The sequence below is a fragment of the Hyperolius riggenbachi genome, chromosome 4 (assembly GCF_040937935.1).
Source record: "Hyperolius riggenbachi isolate aHypRig1 chromosome 4, aHypRig1.pri, whole genome shotgun sequence".
In the NCBI taxonomy this organism is placed as follows: Eukaryota; Metazoa; Chordata; class Amphibia; order Anura; family Hyperoliidae; genus Hyperolius; species Hyperolius riggenbachi.
In genome coordinates this window covers 231,072,760-231,097,078 of record NC_090649.1, presented here as the reverse complement: position 1 = coordinate 231,097,078, position 24,319 = coordinate 231,072,760, and positions in this window count along the sequence as shown.

Here is a 24,319-nt window from a genome sequence, read left to right as displayed (position 1 = left end):
CAAGATGGCGCTAATATACATATAAACGAACTTCTCTATATTTCTCTAATATAGAGAAGTTCGTTTTCAATGTTAGCCCCGCCCCCGATGACGTCACGCTGCCACCACCGCTCTGCTGCCACCACCACGGCTGCGCTGCTCCAACTGGCTGCCGGGTCCCCGGAAGAATAGCGGGGACATGGGGGATCCCGGCGGCCAGGGAAAGACCCCACACTGCCGGGGAGAGAGGCTGGAGTCCCGCTGCGCAGCGAGATCACGCGCGGGACTCCACAACTACAGGTAAAGCTCTGCAATGCCTACCCCGACCTGAGCTCGGGATCACCGATAGCAGCTGCTTTTTTCTACCCCGAGCTCAGGTCGGGAAAACCGGCAAGGAGGTTAAGTAGCGCTGTTCATTTCTTTGCTATGTTTGATTTAATTCTGCTCAGCTGCTCCCACTTGTTAGTTTTTCTTTGGTGTGTATGCAGAGCCTCTGTTTGGGTTCAAGGTGCGTTTGTAGTCTCTGGGGGGGCTCAGCGCATCTCTGAGCTGAGGCCATTCAGAGGCGGCCTGGTGATGCGCTGATCCCACTTTTTCTGCGCAATTCTTAATTTTACTGGTAGCGCGCCCAGGCTATGCATATGCATAGGTAGGATTTAATTAGTGTTAGGTCCCCTCCCATGGAGGAAAGACTTCTTCGACAGTGGGAGGGACGAGTACCTAACAAATTGCATGCAAGGTGTTAGTGGAAACTAACATCCTCCAAGTGGTAGACAGGTTGTATATGTGCTCATTGTGTATTTGTATCCCATGAGTGGGGTCTGCACTTTTTTGCAGGTAAGCATTCATCTGTTTTTAAGTAGCGCTGTTCATTTCTTTGCTATGTTTGATTTAATTCTGGTCAGCTGCTCCCACTTGTTAGTTTTTCTTTGGTGTATATGCAGAGCCTCTGTTTGGGTTCAAGGTGCATTTGTAGTCTCTGGGGGGGCTCAGCGCATCTCTGAGCTGAGGCCATTCAGAGGCGGCCTGGTGATGCGCTGATCCCACTTTTTCTGCGCAATACTTAATTTTACTGGTAGCGCGCCCAGGCTATGCATATGCATAGGTAGGATTTAGTTAGTGTTAGGTCCCCTCCCATGGAGGAAAGACTTCTTCGACAGTGGGAGGGACGAGTACCTAACAAATTGCATGCAAGGTGTTAGTGGAAACTAACATCCTCCAAGTGGTAGACAGGTTGTATGTGTGCTCATTGTGTATTTGTATCCCATGAGTGGGGTCTGCACTTTTTTGCAGGTAAGCATTCATCTGTTTTTAAGTAGCGCTGTTCATTTCTTTGCTATGTTTGATTTAATTCTGGTCAGCTGCTCCCACTTGTTAGTTTTTCTTTGGTGTATATGCAGAGCCTCTGTTTGGGTTCAAGGTGCGTTTGTAGTCTCTGGGGGGGCTCAGCGCATCTCTGAGCTGAGGCCATTCAGAGGCAGCCTGGTGATGCACTGATCCCACTTTTTCTGCGCAATTCTTAATTTTACTGGTAGTGCGCCCAGGCTATGCATATGCATAGGTAGGATTTAGTTAGTGTTAGGTCCCCTCCCATGGAGGAAAGACTTCTTCGACAGTGGGAGGGACGAGTACCTAACAAATTGCATGCAAGGTGTTAGTGGAAACTAACATCCTCCAAGTGGTAGACAGGTTGTATGTGTGCTCATTGTGTATTTGTATCCCATGAGTGGGGTCTGCACTTTTTTGCAGGTAAGCATTCATCTGTTTTTAAGTAGCGCTGTTCATTTCTTTGCTATGTTTGATTTAATTCTGGTCAGCTGCTCCCACTTGTTAGTTTTTCTTTGGTGTATATGCAGAGCCTCTGTTTGGGTTCAAGGTGCGTTTGTAGTCTCTGGGGGGGCTCAGCGCATCTCTGAGCTGAGGCCAATCAGAGGCGGCCTGGTGATGCGCTGATCCCACTTTTTCTGCGCAATTCTTAATTTTACTGGTAGCGCGCCCAGGCTATGTATATGCATAGGTAGGATTTAGTTAGTGTTAGGTCCCCTCCCATGGAGGAAAGACTTCTTCGACAGTGGGAGGGACGAGTACCTAACAAATTGCATGCAAGGTGTTAGTGGAAACTAACATCCTCCAAGTGGTAGACAGGTTGTATGTGTGCTCATTGTGTATTTGTATCCCATGAGTGGGGTCTGCACTTTTTTGCAGGTAAGCATTCATCTGTTTTTGAGTAGCGCTGTTCATTTCTTTGCTATGTTTGATTTAATTCTGGTCAGCTGCTCCCACTTGTTAGTTTTTCTTTGGTGTATATGCAGAGCCTCTGTTTGGGTTCAAGGTGCGTTTGTAGTCTCTGGGGGGGCTCAGCGCATCTCTGAGCTGAGGCCAATCAGAGGCGGCCTGGTGATGCGCTGATCCCACTTTTTCTGCGCAATTCTTAATTTTACTGGTAGCGCGCCCAGGCTATGCATATGCATAGGTAGGATTTAGTTAGTGTTAGGTCCCCTCCCATGGAGGAAAGACTTCTTCGACAGTGGAAGGGACGAGTACCTAACAAATTGCATGCAAGGTGTTAGTGGAAACTAACATCCTCCAAGTGGTAGACAGGTTGTATGTGTGCTCATTGTGTATTTGTATCCCATGAGTGGGGTCTGCACTTTTTTGCAGGTAAGCATTCATCTGTTTTTAAGTAGCGCTGTTCATTTCTTTGCTATGTTTGATTTAATTCTGCTCAGCTGCTCCCACTTGTTAGTTTTTCTTTGGTGTATATGCAGAGCCTCTGTTTGGGTTCAAGGTGCGTTTGTAGTCTCTGGGGGGGCTCAGCGCATCTCTGAGCTGAGGCCATTCAGAGGCGGCCTGGTGATGCGCTGATCCCACTTTTTCTGCGCAATTCTTAATTTTACTGGTAGCGCGCCCAGGCTATGCATATGCATAGGTAGGATTTAGTTAGTGTTAGGTCCCCTCCCATGGAGGAAAGACTTCTTCGACAGTGGGAGGGACGAGTACCTAACAAATTGCATGCAAGGTGTTAGTGGAAACTAACATCCTCCAAGTGGTAGACAGGTTGTATGTGTGCTCATTGTGTATTTGTATCCCATGAGTGGGGTCTGCACTTTTTTGCAGGTAAGCATTCATCTGTTTTTAAGTAGCGCTGTTCATTTCATTGCTATGTTTGATTTAATTCTGGTCAGCTGCTCCCACTTGTTAGTTTTTCTTTGGTGTATATGCAGAGCCTCTGTTTGGGTTCAAGGTGCGTTTGTAGTCTCTGGGGGGGGCTCAGCGCATCTCTGAGCTGAGGCCATTCAGAGGCAGCCTGGTGATGCGCTGATCCCACTTTTTCTGCGCAATTCTTAATTTTACTGGTAGTGCGCCCAGGCTATGCATATGCATAGGTAGGATTTAGTTAGTGTTAGGTCCCCTCCCATGGAGGAAAGACTTCTTCGACAGTGGGAGGGAGGGACGAGTACCTAACAAATTGCATGCAAGGTGTTAGTGGAAACTAACATCCTCCAAGTGGTAGACAGGTTGTATGTGTGCTCATTGTGTATTTGTATCCCATGAGTGGGGTCTGCACTTTTTTGCAGGTAAGCATTCATCTGTTTTTAAGTAGCGCTGTTCATTTCTTTGCTATGTTTGATTTAATTCTGGTCAGCTGCTCCCACTTGTTAGTTTTTCTTTGGTGTATATGCAGAGCCTCTGTTTGGGTTCAAGGTGCGTTTGTAGTCTCTGGGGGGGGCTCAGCGCATCTCTGAGCTGAGGCCATTCAGAGGCAGCCTGGTGATGCGCTGATCCCACTTTTTCTGCGCAATTCTTAATTTTACTGGTAGTGCGCCCAGGCTATGCATATGCATAGGTAGGATTTAGTTAGTGTTAGGTCCCCTCCCATGGAGGAAAGACTTTTTCGACAGTGGGAGGGACGAGTACCTAACAAATTGCATGCAAGGTGTTAGTGGAAACTAACATCCTCCAAGTGGTAGACAGGTTGTATGTGTGCTCATTGTGTATTTGTATCCCATGAGTGGGGTCTGCACTTTTTTGCAGGTAAGCATTCATCTGTTTTTAACCTCCTTGGCGGTCTGATTCTTTCCAGATTTTAGGGTCTAAAAGCGGTGCAATTTTTTTTCACTCTTTCAGACCCTAAAACCTGAAAAAAATCATTCTGGCAGGGAGATCTGCAGCAAAATAAAAAATGTTTTACCTTCCTGGGCTCCTGGGCTGCAGTTTTCTCTTTGCCCACAAGATGGCGCTAATATACATATAAACGAACTTCTCTATATTTCTCTAATATAGAGAAGTTCGTTTTCAATGTTAGCCCCGCCCCCGATGACGTCACGCTGCCACCACCGCTCTGCTGCCACCACCACGGCTGCGCTGCTCCAACTGGCTGCCGGGTCCCCGGAAGAATAGCGGGGACATGGGGGATCCCGGCGGCCAGGGAAAGACCCCACACTGCCGGGGAGAGAGGCTGGAGTCCCGCTGCGCAGCGAGATCGCGCGCGGGACTCCACAACTACAGGTAAAGCTCTGCAATGCCTACCCCGACCTGAGCTCGGGATCACCGATAGCAGCTGCTTTTTTCTACCCCGAGCTCAGGTCGGGAAAACCGGCAAGGAGGTTAAGTAGCGCTGTTCATTTCTTTGCTATGTTTGATTTAATTCTGCTCAGCTGCTCCCACTTGTTAGTTTTTCTTTGGTGTATATGCAGAGCCTCTGTTTGGGTTCAAGGTGCGTTTGTAGTCTCTGGGGGGGCTCAGCGCATCTCTGAGCTGAGGCCATTCAGAGGCGGCCTGGTGATGCGCTGATCCCACTTTTTCTGCGCAATTCTTAATTTTACTGGTAGCGCGCCCAGGCTATGCATATGCATAGGTAGGATTTAGTTAGTGTTAGGTCCCCTCACATGGAGGAAAGACTTCTTCGACAGTGGGAGGGACGAGTACCTAACAAATTGCATGCAAGGTGTTAGTGGAAACTAACATCCTCCAAGTGGTAGACAGGTTGTATGTGTGCTCATTGTGTATTTGTATCCCATGAGTGGGGTCTGCACTTTTTTGCAGGTAAGCATTCATCTGTTTTTAAGTAGCGCTGTTCATTTCTTTGCTATGTTTGATTTAATTCTGCTCAGCTGCTCCCACTTGTTAGTTTTTCTTTGGTGTATATGCAGAGCCTCTGTTTGGGTTCAAGGTGCGTTTGTAGTCTCTGGGGGGGCTCAGCGCATCTCTGAGCTGAGGCCATTCAGAGGCGGCCTGGTGATGCGCTGATCCCACTTTTTCTGCGCAATTCTTAATTTTACTGGTAGCGCGCCCAGGCTATGCATATGCATAGGTAGGATTTAGTTAGTGTTAGGTCCCCTCCCATGGAGGAAAGACTTCTTCGACAGTGGGAGGGACGAGTACCTAACAAATTGCATGCAAGGTGTTAGTGGAAACTAACATCCTCCAAGTGGTAGACAGGTTGTATGTGTGCTCATTGTGTATTTGTATCCCATGAGTGGGGTCTGCACTTTTTTGCAGGTAAGCATTCATCTGTTTTTAAGTAGCGCTGTTCATTTCTTTGCTATGTTTGATTTAATTCTGGTCAGCTGCTCCCACTTGTTAGTTTTTCTTTGGTGTATATGCAGAGCCTCTGTTTGGGTTCAAGGTGCGTTTGTAGTCTCTGGGGGGGCTCAGCGCATCTCTGAGCTGAGGCCATTCAGAGGCGGCCTGGTGATGCGCTGATCCCACTTTTTCTGCGCAATTCTTAGCGCTGTTCATTTCTTTGCTAAATAAGTCAGCAAGTTCCTGGGCAGAGGGAAGTTTTTTCAAGGGCACGAAATGAACCATTTTGCTGAAACGGTCCACTACTACCCAAATAAGTGTCTTTCCTTCAGAACTGGGGAGTTCCCCCACAAAGTCCATGGAAATGTGAGTCCAAGGCTCAGTAGGTACCGGTAATGGTTGCAGTGTCCCTGCAGGAGCTTGCCTGGAAGCTTTGCTCCGAGCACAAACTGAACAGGACATCACAAACTCCTTGCAGTCATTATTAAGTGACGGCCACCACACACATAAAGACAACAGTTCCTGGGTTCTGGTTATGCCTGGGTGTCCCATATTCTTATGACTGTGAAACAACTGTAAATCATAAAAACGTAAATGATTTGGCACAAACAGGAGATTAACAGGTTTCCCCTTTGGAGAATCTTGTTGATAAGGCTCCAGGGTGGTTGTCAGATCCTCCTGAGGTTCCGTAGCTGCCATCACTACATGCTCAGGTAGAATTTTTACAGGTGAGGAGGGCTGAACTGTCTCAGGATCAAAGCATCAGGACAAAGCATCTGCTTTGATGTTTTTGTTACCCGGTTTATAAGTTATTTTTGAATTTGAATCTAGAGAAAAAGAGTGCCCACCGAGCCTGTCTTGGGTTGAGCCTCTTAGCCCCTTCAATGTACTCCAAATTCTTATGGTGGAGGTGGAGGTGGAGGCCGCGATTTCCTGGGGGGGGTTCATGGTGGAATCTGGGAGTCCCCTTTAAAAAGGGGTCCCCCAGATGCCCCCCCCCCTCCCAGGAGAAATGAGTATAGAGGTACTTGTACCCCTTACCCATTTCCTTTAAGAGTTAAAAGTAAATAAACACACAAACACTTAGAAAAAGTATTTTAATTGAACAAAAAACATAACCACGAAAAAAGTCCTTTAATATTCTTAATTAACCAATAATACTTACCTGTCCCTTTAAATAAATGATCCCTCGCAATATCCTCAGAAATGTTCTATCAGTTACAATGTAACAAAGTTATTACAATGTAACAACTTTGTTACATTGTAACTACGCCGCACCCGACGTCACTCGCCGCTCAGCCGCCGCATACACTTACGCGTCCGTGCAGGACGCTAAGTCCCCGCTGGCCCCCGCTGTCCACCCCGCCCACATCTGTCACCCACATGTCACCCACATGTGGGTGACATGTGGGTGACATGTGGGAGAGGCGGGGAGGGCAGCGGAGCCGGCGGAACTTAGCGTCCTGCACGGACCCGACAGAGCTCTGAGCTATATAGCTCAGAGCTCTCTAAGCATCTTTGTATTTGGGCTCCAAGGAGCCCCATTGGTCCTTAGCAGACCAATGGGGTTCCTTCAAATCAGAGCCCAAATACAAAGATGCTTAGAGAGCTCTGAGCTATATAGCTCAGAGCTCTGTCGGGTCCGTGCAGCACGGACGCGTATGCCGCGGCTGAGCGGCGAGTGACGTCGGGTGCGGCGTAGTTACAATGTAACAAAGTTGTTACATTGTAATAACTTTGTTACATTGTAACTGATAGAACATTTCCGAGGATATTGCGAGGGATCATTTATTTAAAGGGACAGGTAAGTATTAATGGTTAATTAAGAATATTAAAGGACTTTTTTTGTGGTTATGTTTTTTGTTCAATTAAAATACTTTTTCTAAGTGTTTGTGTGTTTATTTACTTTTAACTCTTAAAGGAAATGGGTAAGGGGTACAAGTACCTCTATACTCATTTCTCCTGGGAGGGGGGGTGGGCATCTGGGAGACCCCTTTTTAAAGGGGACTCCCAGATTCCACCATGAACCCCCCCCCCCCCCAGGAAATCGCGGCCTCCACCTCCACCGCCCATCGGAGGTGGAGAAGAGCCCCTTGTCCTTGGATTGGACAAGGGCTCGGAGGGGAAAGCTTGGCTGCCCCTCCCCTTCCGAGACCCCCCAATCCATGGACCATGCGGGCTGGTATAGTCAGGGTGCGGAGCCCCACGCGGCCGGTGCTCCGCATTCTGGCTATCCCAGCCTGCATGGGGGACAAGGGGTTAAAGGGGTCTGGGAGGGGGGACCCCACGTCGTTTTTTTTTTATATTTCCCACACTCAGAACGAAGTAAGTAAAACTCTTCCCACTTGGGGGAATCTATAAAATTATACACTATTGTTATCTGTGCAAAAAAAACTGACATTTTCCGCATTTAAAAGACATTTTTGCCCTTGAAACTTAAAAATCGATTTTCTCAAAAACTATAAGGTCTTTTTGAAAAAAAAATGTTCCTCTTATTCCCACTGATCCCCTTAATATACCCTAGGAATTTGGTGTTCCTAAACTTTAAGCAGGCTTTGTTATTAACCGTTAAAGTCGGCAGGTTTTTAAATGTATACATTTTTCCTTTGAAACTTTAACATCGTATTTCTCAAAAACTATAAGGTCTTTTTGAAAAAAAAATGTTCCTCTTATTCCTCCTGATCTTAATATATTCTCCAAATTTGAGGCTCTTAGCATTTAAGGGGGCTTTGCTATTAACCCTTAAAATCGGCGGCTTTTTTATATTGTACGGAGCGTTACGGTTTAACGCGAAATTACGGTAGCGTTTAATGCGAAATTACGGCATGAACGAAACGCGAAATTACGCGTTGAAAATTACGCTTACGGTATTTTCAATTATGATTTTAATGGCAATTACGCTACCGTAATTTCGCATCGTAATCGCAAATTTCGCATGCATAATTATAGTAATGCGAAATTACGAAAATTTCGGCTCAACTCTACCTGTTGTTCACAGTGCACCCACCCGCCTACATGAGCGCATGCATTGTGATATGCCGCTTCGTGCATACCTGTTAACTAGGTTTCTCTACTTAGTCAAGTATCTAGGGCAGAATTGTTGGCGGCATAGTGGATAGCACTCTTGCTTTGCAGCGCTAGGTCCCTGATTTGAATCCCAGCCAGGAAACGATCTGCATGGAGCTATATAGACTCTGTAAAGTGCTGCAGAAGATGTTGGCATTACATAAATGCTACATAAATCTCTATAATAAAACCTAACTGTCTCTGCATCCCATCCCTGCACTTCCTGTTTGTGTGTGTGTGTGTGTATGTCCCGTGTGTTGCGCTACTGCGCATGTGCAGTGAGGGATGCAGAGACTGAGGAGAGCTGAGGGAGGATGGGCGGGCGCGGCGGGAGCGCGGCGGGTGCGAGGCGTGCAGGTGCACAGTGGGTGCGTGCATGCGCGGTGACTGCGGCATTCACGGGGAGAGTGAGAGGGAAGGAAGGGGAGGGGAGGGGAGGAGAGGGGAGGGGAGTGAATTCAACACAGACCTAGAGCCCATTTTGAAACGGGCTTAGGTCTACTAGTAATAATAATAATAATATAACTTGTTTTTTTTTTACACAGCTCTGGGTTTAAATTTTTACGGAAGTGATACAATTATATTTAATTTTTTTCCTCACTGCTTCTGCATTTTGACTTAGTGTTTGTTAAATACATAATGACATTGTGTTATATGTCATTTGTTTCTGTTAATCTGAGGTTGTATTTACCTAATTTTCGTATGCGCTAAGAACCAAATTCTTATTTGTAGCATTGTTTATTTTAATGCTCATATTTATATTGTTTTATCCTCTTGAGGATGAGGATATGTATTTTTAATAAATTACTATTAATTTATTGAATAGAATTTTAATCGATAAGCCTTTCTCTTTGTAAATATTAAATTTGAAAAAGACTTGTCTTAGCTCCACGTTTATGAGGTTTTTTTTTATTTATTTACCTATTACCGCACATACTTTTTTTCCTTTAAGGTACACAATGCAATTGTTAAGAAGAAGAAAAAGTATTGCTATTAATAGGAGTTGAACCATCTTATTATTGAATGCATGACTATATTATAGTCATGTATTAAAAAAACAAATGATTCAACATGTATTAAGTACAAAATCTGTAATCTCCGCATGCAATTATAATTAGTGTGAAGGGCTTATCTATGTGATAGTAAAGCTATTCTGCATTGTCCAGTACTTTCATTCTAACAGTAAGAGATCAATTATACAATGGGAGAGAAAGATAATGCACTATTATGCTGCTTAGCATACCGTCCAGGCAGCTAACAGATTGCTGTGCTGTTTAACCACTTCGCCATATCTGGACGCATATATCCGTCCAGATAGGCAGTGGTGCTGCAGCCGTGTGGTGCGCGCGATCGGGCGCGCGCCCGCGCTCCCGCTGCCTCCCGCTGCCCCCCGATCAGTGAATGGGAATATAATTCCCATTCACCGATCTAAGTCCCCGGCAGAAATACCGACGCTTTCTCATCAGAGAGCGTGGTATTTCTGCCCCCAGGAAACTTCTTCTCTTCATTTTAGTTCCTAGATGCGACATTGTTCGCATCCAGGAATTTTTTGAATGTGGCCATCTTGTGGCCAAATAGTAAACTGCACCCACATACCTGTATTGAATAAAAAATAAATTATATTACATCTAAAATTGGCTATTTACCTCCCAAACTAAAATTAAGCCAAAAAAAAAAAATTACAATTAAAAAAAAAAACTACATAAATAGTTACCTAAGGGTCTGAACTTTTTAAATATACATGTCAAGAGAGTATCTTATTAAATTTTTTAAAATTATAAGCTTGTAAATAGTGATGGATGCAAATTGAAAAAATGCACCTTTATTTCTAAATAAAATATCGGTGCCATAAATTGTGATAGGGACGTAATTTAAATCGTGTAATAAGCGGGACAAATGGGCACATAAAATGCATGGGTTTTAATTACTGTAGCATGTATTAATTTTAAACTATAATGGCCAAAAACGGAGAAATAATGATTTTTTTCCATTTCTATCTTAATCTTCCTGTTAAAATGTATTTACAGTAAAGTGGCTCTTAGCAAAATGTACTACCTAAAGAAAGCCTAATTAGTGGCGGAAAAAAACGAGATATAGATCAATTAATTTTGATAAGTAGCGATAAAGTTATTAGCGAATGAATGGGAGGTGAACATTGCTCGGATGCATAAGATTTTCGAAGCTGTAGGCTGAAGTGGTTAATCCAGGTTAGGTTGCTGTACGGCAGAAGGGAGAAGGTTGATAGTACAGAGTTAGCAATGCTACCTATAACATACCTGAAGTACTAGACTGTCTACACACACACTCACACTCACTCACTCTGAAAATGTACTGTCCTTACTGCATGTCGTTTATTTTTTTACTGTATCAAAACACTTTATTGTTTCTCAGGGCAGTTTCTAGGCTCAATTGCATCCAGGGCAAGGGTGTAAAAATTGTGCCCCCCCATGGAGCCAGGTATAGGTGCCCGCAGTATAGGTAGCCAGGCATAGGTGCCCCCAGTATAGGTAGCCAGTATAATTGCCCCAGTATAAGTTAGCCAGATAGGTGCCTCCAGTATAGGTAGTCAATATAGTTGCCCCCAGTATAGGTTAGCTAGGTAGGTGACTCCAATATAGATAGCCAGTATAGTTGCCACTAGTATAGGTTAGATAGGTAGGTGCCCCAGTATAGGTTAGCTAGATAGGTGCCCGCAGTATAGGTTACATAGGTAGGTGCCCCCAGTATAGGTTAGATAGGTAAGGTACCGGCAATATAGGTTAGAAAGGTAGGACCCCCAGTATATGTTAGATAGGTAGGTGCCCCCAGTATAGGTTAGATAAGTAGGTGCTGGAGAGGGGAGCCGCAGCCTCATTGGGACTCAACCACAGGAAGGGCGGCCCGACTTCTCCCTACCTTCCTCTCCCCAGGGCTGCCCTCCGTGCTCCCCCCACTGTTACAAGAAGTAGAGCGTGTATCAGTGGCTATGCAGAGGAGACCAGTGGGAAGTGATTGGTGATTGGAACAGCAGGGAAGTGACTTGCTCAATATGAGAGGCTTCCCTGCACTTACTCTGCAGTGGAGGGGAAAGCACGGAGGGCAACCCCGGGGAGAGGATGGGAGGGAGAAGTCGGGCCGCCCTCCCCGCAGCTGAGTCCTAGTGAGGCTGTGGCTCCCCCCTCCATCACGCCTACCCCCCCTCCTCACAGTGCTCAGGGCAGTCGCACGCCTGGCACGCCCCTAGAAATGGGGCTGTTGTTTCTAAATTCAAAGTAAAAAAATGTATAAATTCCAGTTCTTAAGACAACAATTGCCTTATTCATTACCATCTATAAATACCTAACACTAATGGTTTAAACAAACCTTTACACCCTACCCTTCCCTTCGTCTCATGATGCTAATTCCCTCAACATCCTTCCCTTTTCCTCAGTTACTAAGAGGGCATCACAAACAGGGTGCATTCCCATACATCCACCCAAACCAGAGACACCACCCACACAGAACAGAGAAAAACAAAACATTATTGGATGCTCTAAGTCCCAGCACCTATTTCACCTGGGAGGGGGCAGGCATATGGAGGTCCCCTTTTCAAAAGGGGACTACCAGATGCCACCATGAACCCCCCACCAGGGCGCTGTCAGCCCCCACCTCCTCCTGGGCACTGGAGGTGAGAAGAGCGCTTTGTCCATGGATTGGCCAAGGGCTCTGGGGAGAGGGGGAGGCTTGGCCGCCCCTCTCTTCCAGAGCCCCCCCATACCATGGACCATGTGGGCTGATATAGGTCAGGGTGTGTAGCACCTCGTAGCAGGGCTTCCACATTATGGCTATCCCAGCCTGCATGAGGCACAAGGAGTTAAAAAGGTTCAGGAGGGGGGACCCCCTGTTATTTTTTTTTATAATTCATACACTCTGAACAAAAAAACTTTCAATAGTCCAAGAAAATGGGTAAAGTTGCCAGGAATCTTTATACAGCCAAATTGCGGCTATATAGATCCCTGACCAAAGCGTTGCTACAATTCAACATGGTTTCCAAGTGGTCACTGTGCACTGCATACTGATCACCTGCACCATGATATTCATTGCCCTGTCTTTTAATATATGTAAATTTACACTACCAATAGATTGATACATTATCTGTCATTTAAAGGGACCCTGAGCAGTGACTTATATTAAAAGATTACACTTACCAGGGGCTTCATCCAGCCCACCATAGGTGGTGAGGTCCCCCTGCGTCCTCTTAGCTCCTTTCCATGTGCCTCCGCCTGCCCCTGTTACCGGCGACACCCGAGGCGGGTGTCGGGCGGCTCTTCCTAGTTCCTGACGCATGGTGTCATCATGCCTCATGGCAGCCAGTGTGACAGGTCTGCGCGTGTGAGGCTTTCTAACGCTAAACTGTGCATAGGCAGACCTGTCACGCCAGCTGCCGTGATGATGCAAAGTGGCCGGCGTGATGACACCATGCGTCAGGAATCAGGAAGAGCCACCCGACACCTGGCCCGGGTGTCGCTGATAACGGGGGCCGACAGAGGCACACGGAGAGGAGTCAGGAGGACGCCGGAGGACCTTGCCGCCTACAGTGGGCTGGAGGAAGTCCCAGGTAAGTGTGATCTTTTAATTTAAGTCACTGCTCAGTGTCCCTTTAACCAGTTCTCCTTAACATACCCATGCAAATGTTTTTTTTCTAGCACATATGAGGGCTTTGCTTTTTACCACTAAAATTGGCGGCCATTGACTTTAATGATAAACATGAACACTTGCCGCAAAAATTTGTGCTAAACGCGAATGGGCAAATGGTGGTATCTCACCGGGAACTGTTCTCCCAGAGAACTTTTCTGTCATCACTACTTCATTTATTTCCTTTTAAGCAATTGCAGTGTCCTGGCAGTCCTGCTGATCTTTCTGGTCAGGGGTCTAAATCATCAAGGGCATTTCTAGACTTTTTGTCACTCCAGGCAAGAAGTCCTGTGTCACCCCCCCCCCACCCCCTTTCCCGGGACAGGAAGGCAGAAGAAGGCAACAGAAGGGGGCACAGGGGGACCGAGGGAGGTGCAGGATGTCAGAGGTGGCACAAGGGGACTAATGCGGCACATGGAGACAGAAGGAGGCCAAAAGGAAGACAGAAGGAGGCACCGGAGGACAGAAGGAGGCAGAGAGGGACTGATGGAGGAGCAGGGGTGCAACGGTACCACAAGACAAGAAAAGACAAATAGGATTTATATTGCACTTTTTTCCTGGCGGACTTAAAGTGCTTGATCTAGAGCCACTAGGTTGTGCTCAGTAGGCAGTAGCAGTGTTATAAGAGTCTTGCCCAATAACTCCTTATTAAATAGGTGCAGGCTTACTGAACAGGTAGAGCTGAGATTCAAACCCAAGTCTCTTATATCAGAAGCATTATCCAGCAAGCACAAGGGGACAAAAGGAGGGACAAAATGAGGCACAAGGGGACCGAAGGAGGCACAGGAAGGAAGAGGTGGAACAGCTGGACTGAAGGATGCACTTGGAGACAGAAGGAGGCACACAGAGGACAGAAGGAGGCACAGGGGACAGAAGGAAAAACAGGTGGTAGAGGTGATATGGGGGACTGAAGGAGGTACAAGGAGACAGAAGGATGCACAAAGGGCTAAAGAAGGATGCACAAGGGGACAGAGGGATGCACAGGGGGGAGTGGTGGCACAGAGTGACACAGTGGCAGCTGCCTGCAACTTATGCTACCCACATGCAGCAGAAGCAGGTGATAAAATACCCGTGGGGAAAGGCTTAGTCTGGGGACATGGCGCCCCCAGGACCATTGGCACTCCAGGCAATGGCCTGTAATGCCTATGCCTAAACACTCCCCTGTAAATCATACACATGATTTGTCATCAGTCCAAGATTTCTTTGCAAGCCTTTGAAACCTTAAATTTTGTCTTCAGTCATGATACAGAACTGGATCAGAACCCTACAAAAGTAATGTCACATACATAAGCTTATATTTGATTTTCTAGGGTATACGGCAATTTGACACCGTGTTACACCATCTTCCACTTTTTGAAATGTAATGGCTGGTACACACCATGCAATTTCCCATAAGATTGACAGGTTGAATCAATAATTTCCAACAGGTCCAATCTGTTTTCTGATCAATTTGTTGATCACTTCTGTACAAAATTATTATTATTATTTTTTATTTATATATAATGCCAACATCTTCTGTAGCGCTGTACATAGTACAAAACAAATATTGGGGAACAAATACACACGAGAAACTCAAGACACTGTACAGTCATGACATTCAATAGCAGAAATACAAATGCAAACATAGTTAATGTGTAGTTTGAGATATCTCTAAAGTTGGTACATATGCATATGGTAAACTACAGCAGTATGAGAAATACTAGGAGGAGGTCCCTACCCTTGAGAGCATATAATCTAGAGGGTAATGGGGAGGAAAGAATAGGGAAGGAGACACAGGGGTTAATCGTGTGTCAGTGACCTTTAATGCTAACTATAGCAAATTATAGGCTTGTCTGAATAAGTTTGTTTTCAGAGTACGTTTGAAGATTTCCAGGCTTGGAGCTTGACGAACAGGCTGTGGGAGAGGGCAGCCCGTGAGAAGTCCTGGTTGTGAGAGTGAGGAGGTGACCAGGCTAGAGGACAAAAGGGTTGTCTCCTGTGAGGAATGGAGGGTCCCGGCGGGGAGGTGTCTGGAGATTAAAGAGGAAATGTATTGAGGTGATAGCTTGTGTAGAGTTTTGCATGCAAGCGTGAGAAGTTTAAACTGGATCTTTTTAACTGATCATAAAAAAGATCAGAAATCAGATCAAACCTGACGAAAACCATTGATTCGACAGTCTGACAGGAAATTGCATGGTGTGTACAAGGCATAATTTCTGCATCAATCAATGAGAATACATGTCATCCATTACCAATATTGGTTATCCAGGGGGCCACAGGAGATTGGGATGTGTGAACGTTTGTATGTTTTATTCTGATGGGTAGATGTTTCTACTGTTTTTCACAAGACAGCTGCTTCTGGGGTCCATAATTTATTATAAAACTGATGTTCCCAGTGCTCATAGTTTATCATACATATCATATAGATGGTTCCGGAATTTTTCTGAAGTCTGGATACACAGGTGTTTTACAAAGTAGGTGTTACAGGTGCTGCGCAGTTGATTCTTGAAGTCTAAACCTTTAGGGATCAGATTTTCCTTTTTATGTGTCTGGAGAAAGAAGGTGTTGCTGTTGGGTTGTGCCAATTTCTTTGTCAGGTTCCCAAGTTTCATTTGTACCCGGTTGGTTGTAGTGTCTGCCATGGTAAAGCCAGGTGCGTGTGGTCCACTAACAACTAATACTGCTAATACTGGGGCGCACCGGTCAACTTAAACTTGGGAAGGGGATGATAATAAGGTGGCACAACTGGATACTTAAACTGGAAAGGGGGCTGCTAATACTGGAGCACACTTGACAACTTAAATTGGGGAGATGGCTGCTAATATTGGTGCACAACTGACTACTCAAACTGGGGCAGGACTGCTGTACTGGGGCACACCTGACTACCAAAGCTGGGGTCAAACCTGGCTACCTATACTGTAGGAGGGGGACACTTAATACTGGGGGCACACCTGCCTACCTATACTAGGTGGGGGAATGGGGGCTCCTCGGCTACCTAAATTCAGATGCCTAACTAAGACTGGGGTTATATTTGGCGTACCTACACTGGTCCGACCCCTCAGTCATTCAATCAAATCAGTCAAATTTACGTGGCCCACAAGTCAAAAAATGTGCCCACTCCTGGCCTAGTCTATGATGCTATGCAGCCTTCTGCCACAGAGCATTCTGGTTGACCAGGTTTTGTTTCTGCTCACTTCAGTGATGCACCTTGTCAGCACTAAAAATGTTGGCACCTGTGACAAATGTTAGGATGTAAACTAGAGCAAGAAAAGATTTTGCAAAGAGCAAACATTGACTAAGTAATTTATAAATTAATATTGTAACAAACTACTTTTCTGGTGAGCAACTGAATGACATCTTTATTTAAAGAGTAACTGTTGGGCATAAAATCAATTCTTTATTTGTATCTGATAAACGAGTAATAAGGATGCTAACAAGGCAATCCAAAAGTTAAAGTTACATATTTTTTTAAAATAAATTTTAGTACATCTGCCGCACAAAGGAAGTTGCAGGGCATGCTGGGTTTTCTTTTTTTCTTCTTTACTTTACGCTCACACTTAACTAATGCAGCCTGATTGGCTGAAACCTCTTTCCCTCCTGTTTTTTCGCTCCCACAACTCTGTCCCTCTCTGATTGGCCAATATTTTTTCAATGCACTTTCTACTGCAGACCTGGGTGGGAGTGTCTGAAGACTGGGAGGGGGGTGGGCAATGATACACAGACAGAGTAAGAGATGAAATTATGTCAGGATTGGCTTCAAGATAGACACAGACAGAATGGAAAATCCTAGGAAGGATATTCTATTTTTTTATTATAGAAAAATCACTCAAATCAAAATGTGGACAGGGCAATACATATGTTATGAAAGTAGAGCAAGTATTGTTTTTTTCTAAAATAATATGGCTGACAGCTCCACTTTAAAAATCCATCTCAATAGCTTCATTTCAGTCTTCATCTGGCAGTTACATGAGAACCTCAGGGCTCTTGTCTTCAGGTCAGAAATCCATCCTCACTTCCTTGGGAACCTGACAATCATGGTTTTGCCACATAGGAGGATAAGTAACATTCTGAACCATGATGACATAATCCACTACAGGGGACTGTGTCTCTGATCCATTACACAGTTTCTGTCTCCAGAGAGAAGGTGAAATAAGGTAAAAAGCTGAATAAAGATTAAAACAAGAGGTATTATATTTAATTACATACTGTGACTCGTGTGATTTCAGGGGATGTATGGAGGAACTGGAAATTGTAATACTTTAATATTTACCTTGGGTTTCTTATTTAAAGGATAACTGCAGTTATGTAAAAGTACCCCTCAATAAATAAACAGTGCCTGGTGAAAGATAATGTAATTAATATCCATTTTTTTATTTTTCTGTGGTGAACAGGAAAGCATTCATAAGCAACTTTTTGGTTTCTTTATTGCACGGGAGTACTACAAGACTGTTATGATTCCTACCCCATGAACTCAGTAAATCAGAATCAGAATCAGAATTTATTATCGCCAAATACAACGGTGGGTTGTACTCGGAATTGGTTTTGGCACATACAGGGTCGTCGATGAAAAAGACAAGAAACAGCATACGGATGGTACATACATAGACAGGGGACAAGCATACATAGGACAACATTGTGCGTACAATTAAGCAGAGTGCAGCATTGCATACAGTAAAGCATGGTACATACATATAAACAATAAAGAGCAAAACAGAGAGCATTACAGCATACACGTACAGTTAACGTAATACAAACAGAGCATTACAGCATACACATATAGTTAACATAATACAAACATAGCAAAGCATACATTGATAGCAGGAAAAGAGTGGGACTGGAGGAGCAGCCTGAGAGCTGATATGAGCGCTGCCATTTTCGGCACTGGACGCTACACAGCGACACGCTCCCAACAAGACAGGTGCTACCGATTGTCCACGAAAGTAGAGAGAGAAGGCTGAGAAAAAAAAAAAAACTGAGGGGCATCGTGATGGAGGCGGACAGCAGAGTTCACTCGGACCAGGTTGCCCGAGGGGTAGCACCCCTGGTTTCAAGTCTGCACGGCTGGTAATGAGGGTGCAGACACAGTGGTGGCCCTGTGGGGCCAGGAGGCACCTTTGATGGGCCGCAGTGGTGGTGGACGTGGGGCCGGGGGCAGCAGTGGTGGACAGGCCAGGGGGGTTTACCTTGGTGGTGGCAGGACATCAGATGCAGCAGCCAGCAGTAGGCAAAGGTAGTGGACCTGGCAGCCAGTAAATTTAGCCCCCGGCTTGTGGCCTAGTGCAGGTAGGATGTAGGTGGCCAGGAGGTCAGCAGCACAGTCCTTTAGAGAAAATGGTGGTCTGGTGGATCCCGCAACAGCAGCGGTAGGCCGGTGCAGCTGCAGGGGGCAGATGGATGGATCCGACAGTGGCATGCTGGTGTACCTGGCAGTGGGAGACCTGCGCTGAGGAGCAGAAGAGCCCGCTTCTCCTCATCATGCTGTGGCAGCGGTGTTGTGTCTGGCGGCTCCCTTCCCAGCTCGGAGCACATGGCCCAGCGATGATCAGCTGACTGTCCGGCGCATCCGATTCCCGGTCAGCTGATCCAGCGGCAGCCAGCAGTGGGCCAGAACCAGTGATGTTAGAGGAGCCAGCGCTGCACGTGTGGCGATCCCAGGGCATGGGCGCGATCTGCCGAGCGCTTGATCAGCGGTAGGTTCCCCAGGCTGTGTGGCGGCGTTCCGGGTGGCTGGCTGAGGAGTCCCTGCACACGTGGCCGATCAGCTGGCATCCCTCGGCCTGCTCAAACTCTGCGGCCCACCGGCTCCCACCCGCGACCTCTGCTATCGCCGCATCTTCCACCGCATCTTCCCCAGAGGGGGAGAGAGAGCAGGTGAGGGATAGGGGGGAGAAAGAAGAAGAAGACCGGAGCCCTGTGGCCGCGGCGTCCTGTTACGGCGCCATCTTGGGTAAAGCAAGTAAGATTGAAATGACAGCATGCACAAAATAGACTCCATCAAATAAATACCAGTGTTGCTTGCAGTTTTTTGCCAAAGTTATTTTCGCATTGAAAATCCTATTTTCGATTCAAGAAAATTATCTAAAAAAAAGCTTGAATTTTCACGTTTTGTGAAAAACTATACTGCAACTATTTTTCAGGGAAAACTATGTTTTACGGCAAAAAATCCATGAAAAACGCAAAAATTACAAAGCAAATTTTCGATTGAATTTTCACCTAAAATCTAATTATACATTATTTATTTATTTACATTCTTATTTCATTATTATTATTCATAAGTGAATGCAAAAATAGTATTGGCATTTTGCTCATCACTGATAAATGCATTCAAAGCATTTATCACACAACAGTGCTTTCACTTAAAGTGCTCTGGGGACATTACAGAAACAGTAAAAGAAAAATCTTGACTCAAGAGACAAGCAAACCCCAAAGCAGACAATCACAGTGCAGTGAACAACAACCTGACAGACAGCGGAGGGTACAATACTTGATGGGCAATGCTAGGGATTGGACTGCATAGGGCAAGGAGGACTTAGGGTAAGGGAACATTAAAGAGACTCTGTAACAAAAATGTCATCCTTTTTTCTACTATCCTACAAGTTCCTAAACCTATTCTAATGTGCTCTGGCTTACTGCAGCACTTTCTACTATCATCTCTGTAATAAATCAACTTATCTCTCTCCTGTCGGATTTGTCGCCCTGTGTCTGGAAGGCTGCCAACTCTTCAGTGTTGTTGATCTGTTATGCACGCCCCCCTCCAGGCCCCCTCTATACTCCCATGTGTGTTATTTAGATTAGGCAGCCTCTCTGCTCTCTTGTCAGTGAGAGAAGAGAGCTGCCTGCCTTTTACAAGCTGGATACATCATCCTCTGAGCTGGCTGGGCCGTCACATACTGAGGAATTACAGACACAGAGCTGTCTGCAGTAAGAAACAATCAGCCTGTCACTCTTCAGTGGATGATAGCTGCAGGGGGAGTAAGGTAAACACACAAATTATCTCTTGAGATTCAAAAGGAAGGCTGTATACAGCCTGCTTGTGTATGGATGTATTTTTTATGTGTGGACATACTGTATATCAACCGACTTCCGGTTTTTGTGCCCATTTTGTTTGTTTATGTGTGGATCCGCTGGGCTGCCTGCGCAGGCAGGCAGCCTTTTGACCACTGTTCAGGTCTGCATTCTGCAGGTCTCTGGAAGAGAGACCTTTTGTCAGTTGTGCAGCTTGCTGCTGAGGAATTTGCATACGTTTGTCATGCAGATTGCCTAGCCACATCCTTTGTGGGCTTGCTCTATAAAGAGCTATGTTTCCCACAGTAAGTGGCTGATCATAAGAGTTAGTCCTGTGGAACACTCGCCTGGAGTGTCAGCCTTGCTCTTTGTTTGAAGATTAGCCTAGAGTAATTCCTGGAACTGCACTAGGCAGTTTCCCTAGTGCAGTTAGGATTGCATTATTTGTATTGCCTGTTCCGTCTGTCTGTGGGGTGCTAACCAGAGCAGTGGTTGTTGCTGGTTGGCCCTTCTGTTTTGTTCTTGCCTTACTTGGATCGCACTTGCTCTGACGGTAAGAGCAGTGGATCGTATCTCTTACGTATTCCTGTTTCTGTGTATCTGTCTTGTCTGCTACGAACGCTTGCTGGAGGCTCGGTGAGGTAACCGTTAAGCAAGCGCTCGCGTCCTCTGTTTTATGTTTGTCTGTCGGTGCTTAGTTAGGCGTGCTTGTCCCTGTTGTGCTTTTCACGCGGGGTCCGCGCATAAACGCGTGCACTGTTGCGAATGAGTGCGGTGTTCGCGTTTAGTTAGCGTATGTTATTTTCCTTATCTCCTCATTGTATGATTTGCTGTGCCTTTGCTACTCTCGTGCTCTGCCTTGCTGTAGCCTTGTGTCACCTCTGGCAATCGCCTTTCCCGCGATTGCGTTCCTACTTCATATCTGCTGTTGTGTATGCACCGTCGCGGGTTGGCGACTAGTTTGGTGCACACACATACAATCTGCTCCTTTGCTCACTCTCTTTCAGGGCTATCTTGCCCTGTGTTTCTTCCCTTCATGCAATTCCTGTCTGGCGTGTGTGGCAGGGCTGAGGAGCTGTTCCTCTGCACTCCACAGCTCCCCCTGTCGACAGGAATTTCCCTCTACAGGTGCATTGCACCTTTTGCTGGGTTCCCGCAAAGTATATGCTTGTGGAGGATCTCCGCAGTGTCAGCGCACGTCTTGTGCGCTGATCACGGAGAGAAATCCACAATAGTTACAGTTTACAAACACACTTTTTAAAACTGTTTTTGACTACTTTTAATGTGGCGGGGAGTGGCAAATTGTGACATAGGGGAATAGGAGATGTCCCCTAACGCACTGGTATGTTTACTTTTGTGCGGTTTTAACAATACAGATTCTCTTTAAATAATAATCTGAAGTGTCTTAACAAAGACAAAATGACTAACAAGAAAAATGTCAGATCTGAAAATCCCATGTAGCTTGTACAATGAGAAAGTGTGCCTCACTGTTCACCTCTCTCCTCCGCTGTTTTCAATAACAAACATTTTAAGCAACATAAACAGTCCCAAGAAGAAAAAAAACAAGCTAAAACAATACAAAAAATAAAAAAGACACTCAATAAATTCTACAATATGAAAACAATTGTTTCAACTTCTGTAGTCATTTCCATGCAAGGAAATACCTAAACATGGAAAGTGGCCTAAAAAAAGTCTATGCAAAGAGATCCAGTGCCAAGGTATAGCAGGCATAACAATCACTGAATGGGGTGCAGAACAGCTGAGACAGAACTACCTTATCCTCAAGCAACATGCACTGAGACTACTTAGTGTAGGTTTAATCTCAGCCCCATTCATTTTGGATTCTTATTGTTTTGGCTCCAGGAGGTTTTTTTAACTTTTAGTGGTGTGGAATGCTTGGAGGTTAGGTAGGTGCTGGGAAACATTCCTGAACATGTAGGTGGAATATTTGTCACAGAGTCTCTTAAGGATTTATCAGGCGTTTTTCAAGAAAATAAGTGCTACTTACCTCTGGCTTCGTCCAGCACCAAGCTCCCAGCATGTCCCTCGCCGCAGCTCTGCCGTCAGCCATTCGCCGCCACTTTCTCCTGGTCCCCAGCGATGACATTAGGCCGACCTGGAGGTCGGCCTGTACTGCGCCTGCGCGAGCGGCACTGTCAATCATCACCACGTGGACCGAAGTGGATATGCTGAGAGCTTGGGGCTGGACAAAGCCCCGGGTAAGTAGCACTTATTTTCTTTAAAAACGCCTGATAACTGCTTTAAGACCTGCAGCCACTGGGGTGTGCTGAGTAGGCACTGGCAGCCCAGCAATATTAGGGAGTCTTGCCCAAGAACTTCTTACTGAATAGATACTGGCTTACTGAATAGAAAAAGTGGACATTCAAACCCTTGTCTTTTATGTCAGAGGCAGGGCACTTAACCACTAAAAATATCCAACCACAGTTAAGCATGAAAGGGGAATATAATTTTACAATTGGGGCGCTTATAGTGATGGTGCTCGTAAAGCAAATTGTTAGCACAAGCAGACAGTACACTTCAAGAAAGTGTGCAGAGATCTCTGACAATGAAACTAACAATGCTAGAGCTGTAAAGAAAGAACTGCATGTCACTTGCCTATGCTCCTTGAGCAGCTGGAAGTCTGGAGAAAGTAAAGAAAAATAAATTGAAAGGTGCATTTTTTGACTTGAGATACTGTAGTAATTTTATCTTGCATTTAACATCTAAGAACATAAAATGTTAAAAAAATAGTTGTTGTTTTTGTTTAAACTCATTTATCCCTCATGTCTTTCATGTGAGAGCGTCATACTTTTTTCAGAACGCACTGGCCTAAAATCTTGGCATCTGTCAAGCATTCTTGATGCACTTTATTCGATTATAGAAAGAGAGTTAAATATATCGATGCTGTTGGAATCTAAAGTGGCTTAAGCCAGTAACCAGAGACCACATACAGGCACTAGACATAAATATTTGAACACAGAAAAGTAAAATTTATAACATTAGTTTGTTGCAAACCTTGCAAAGGGGAAACTGAAAGCACTCTATCCCCATTATTTTTCAATGTCCTGCAAGATTCCTCTAATGGATGTACAGCTTTTATAAAGATATGGACAAATACATTGTATTAACAAAACAAACATGGTAATAAGAGTTTTCCATGTCTAGTGAGTTGCCCTCTGTGCCACAGCTTGAAATAAAAAAGGCATAAAAATCATAAATTAATAATATACTTTGTCCACCACCACTTTAAAAACACCCACAGGAACAATACAGATGTAGGTATTCATCGAAAGAGCAGTGTGTTAAAAGCAGTCTGGAGAATCTACTGCTTAAAATAGAAGTATTTTTTTCTGTTCTATGTACATAGCGACACACATTTACATACCACAGACCAAGCCTTTCACATGCAATCTTCACTCAGTACAAGATTAAAGAATGTTATACACACACAACGCTGCCATTATTATTTTAGCTCGTCATTTGGACTTTCCTCATCAAGCAATGATAATTTGTATTATTATTATTAAAAGAAAATGCTGTCTTTTGAGACTGACTTCAGACTGAAAACCAGCGTTAGCAATGTGGTGCGTTGCGCCCGACGCACTGCACCGCACTGTCAAAAACAGTCCTTCAGGCAACACAACGCTATTGTGTGTCTGGCCACCAGCGAAGCAGGAAGTGACACGTGCGTGATGCGCTCTTGCCGTCACTTCCTGGTTCAGGTATGGTGAAGTATATTGTTAAAATACGCTTCTGCACATACGTGCCATGACGTTGCAACAGTGATTTTTTTTTTACAAAATCACATGTCCCCATAGACTGTTCTGCAAGCGTCCAGGAGCACCACACAATGCTCAAAAGTAACCAAACGATTGGTGTGCCCAGGTCCTCACCCCGGTACCTAGGGGGTCACAGCAAATTGTACTCCACAAAGGACCGGCACCACACTGAGTAAGTATAGCTCTTTAGGTTTTTATTAGTGCAGGCATGACACCAACAACAACAAACAGTTGTTTCGGCCTCCTCTGGCCTTTCTCAAGTTGTAAAAACGGTCATATACAGCATCACATATCAAACAAACACATTTATAAGAGAGATCCACCCATCAGGT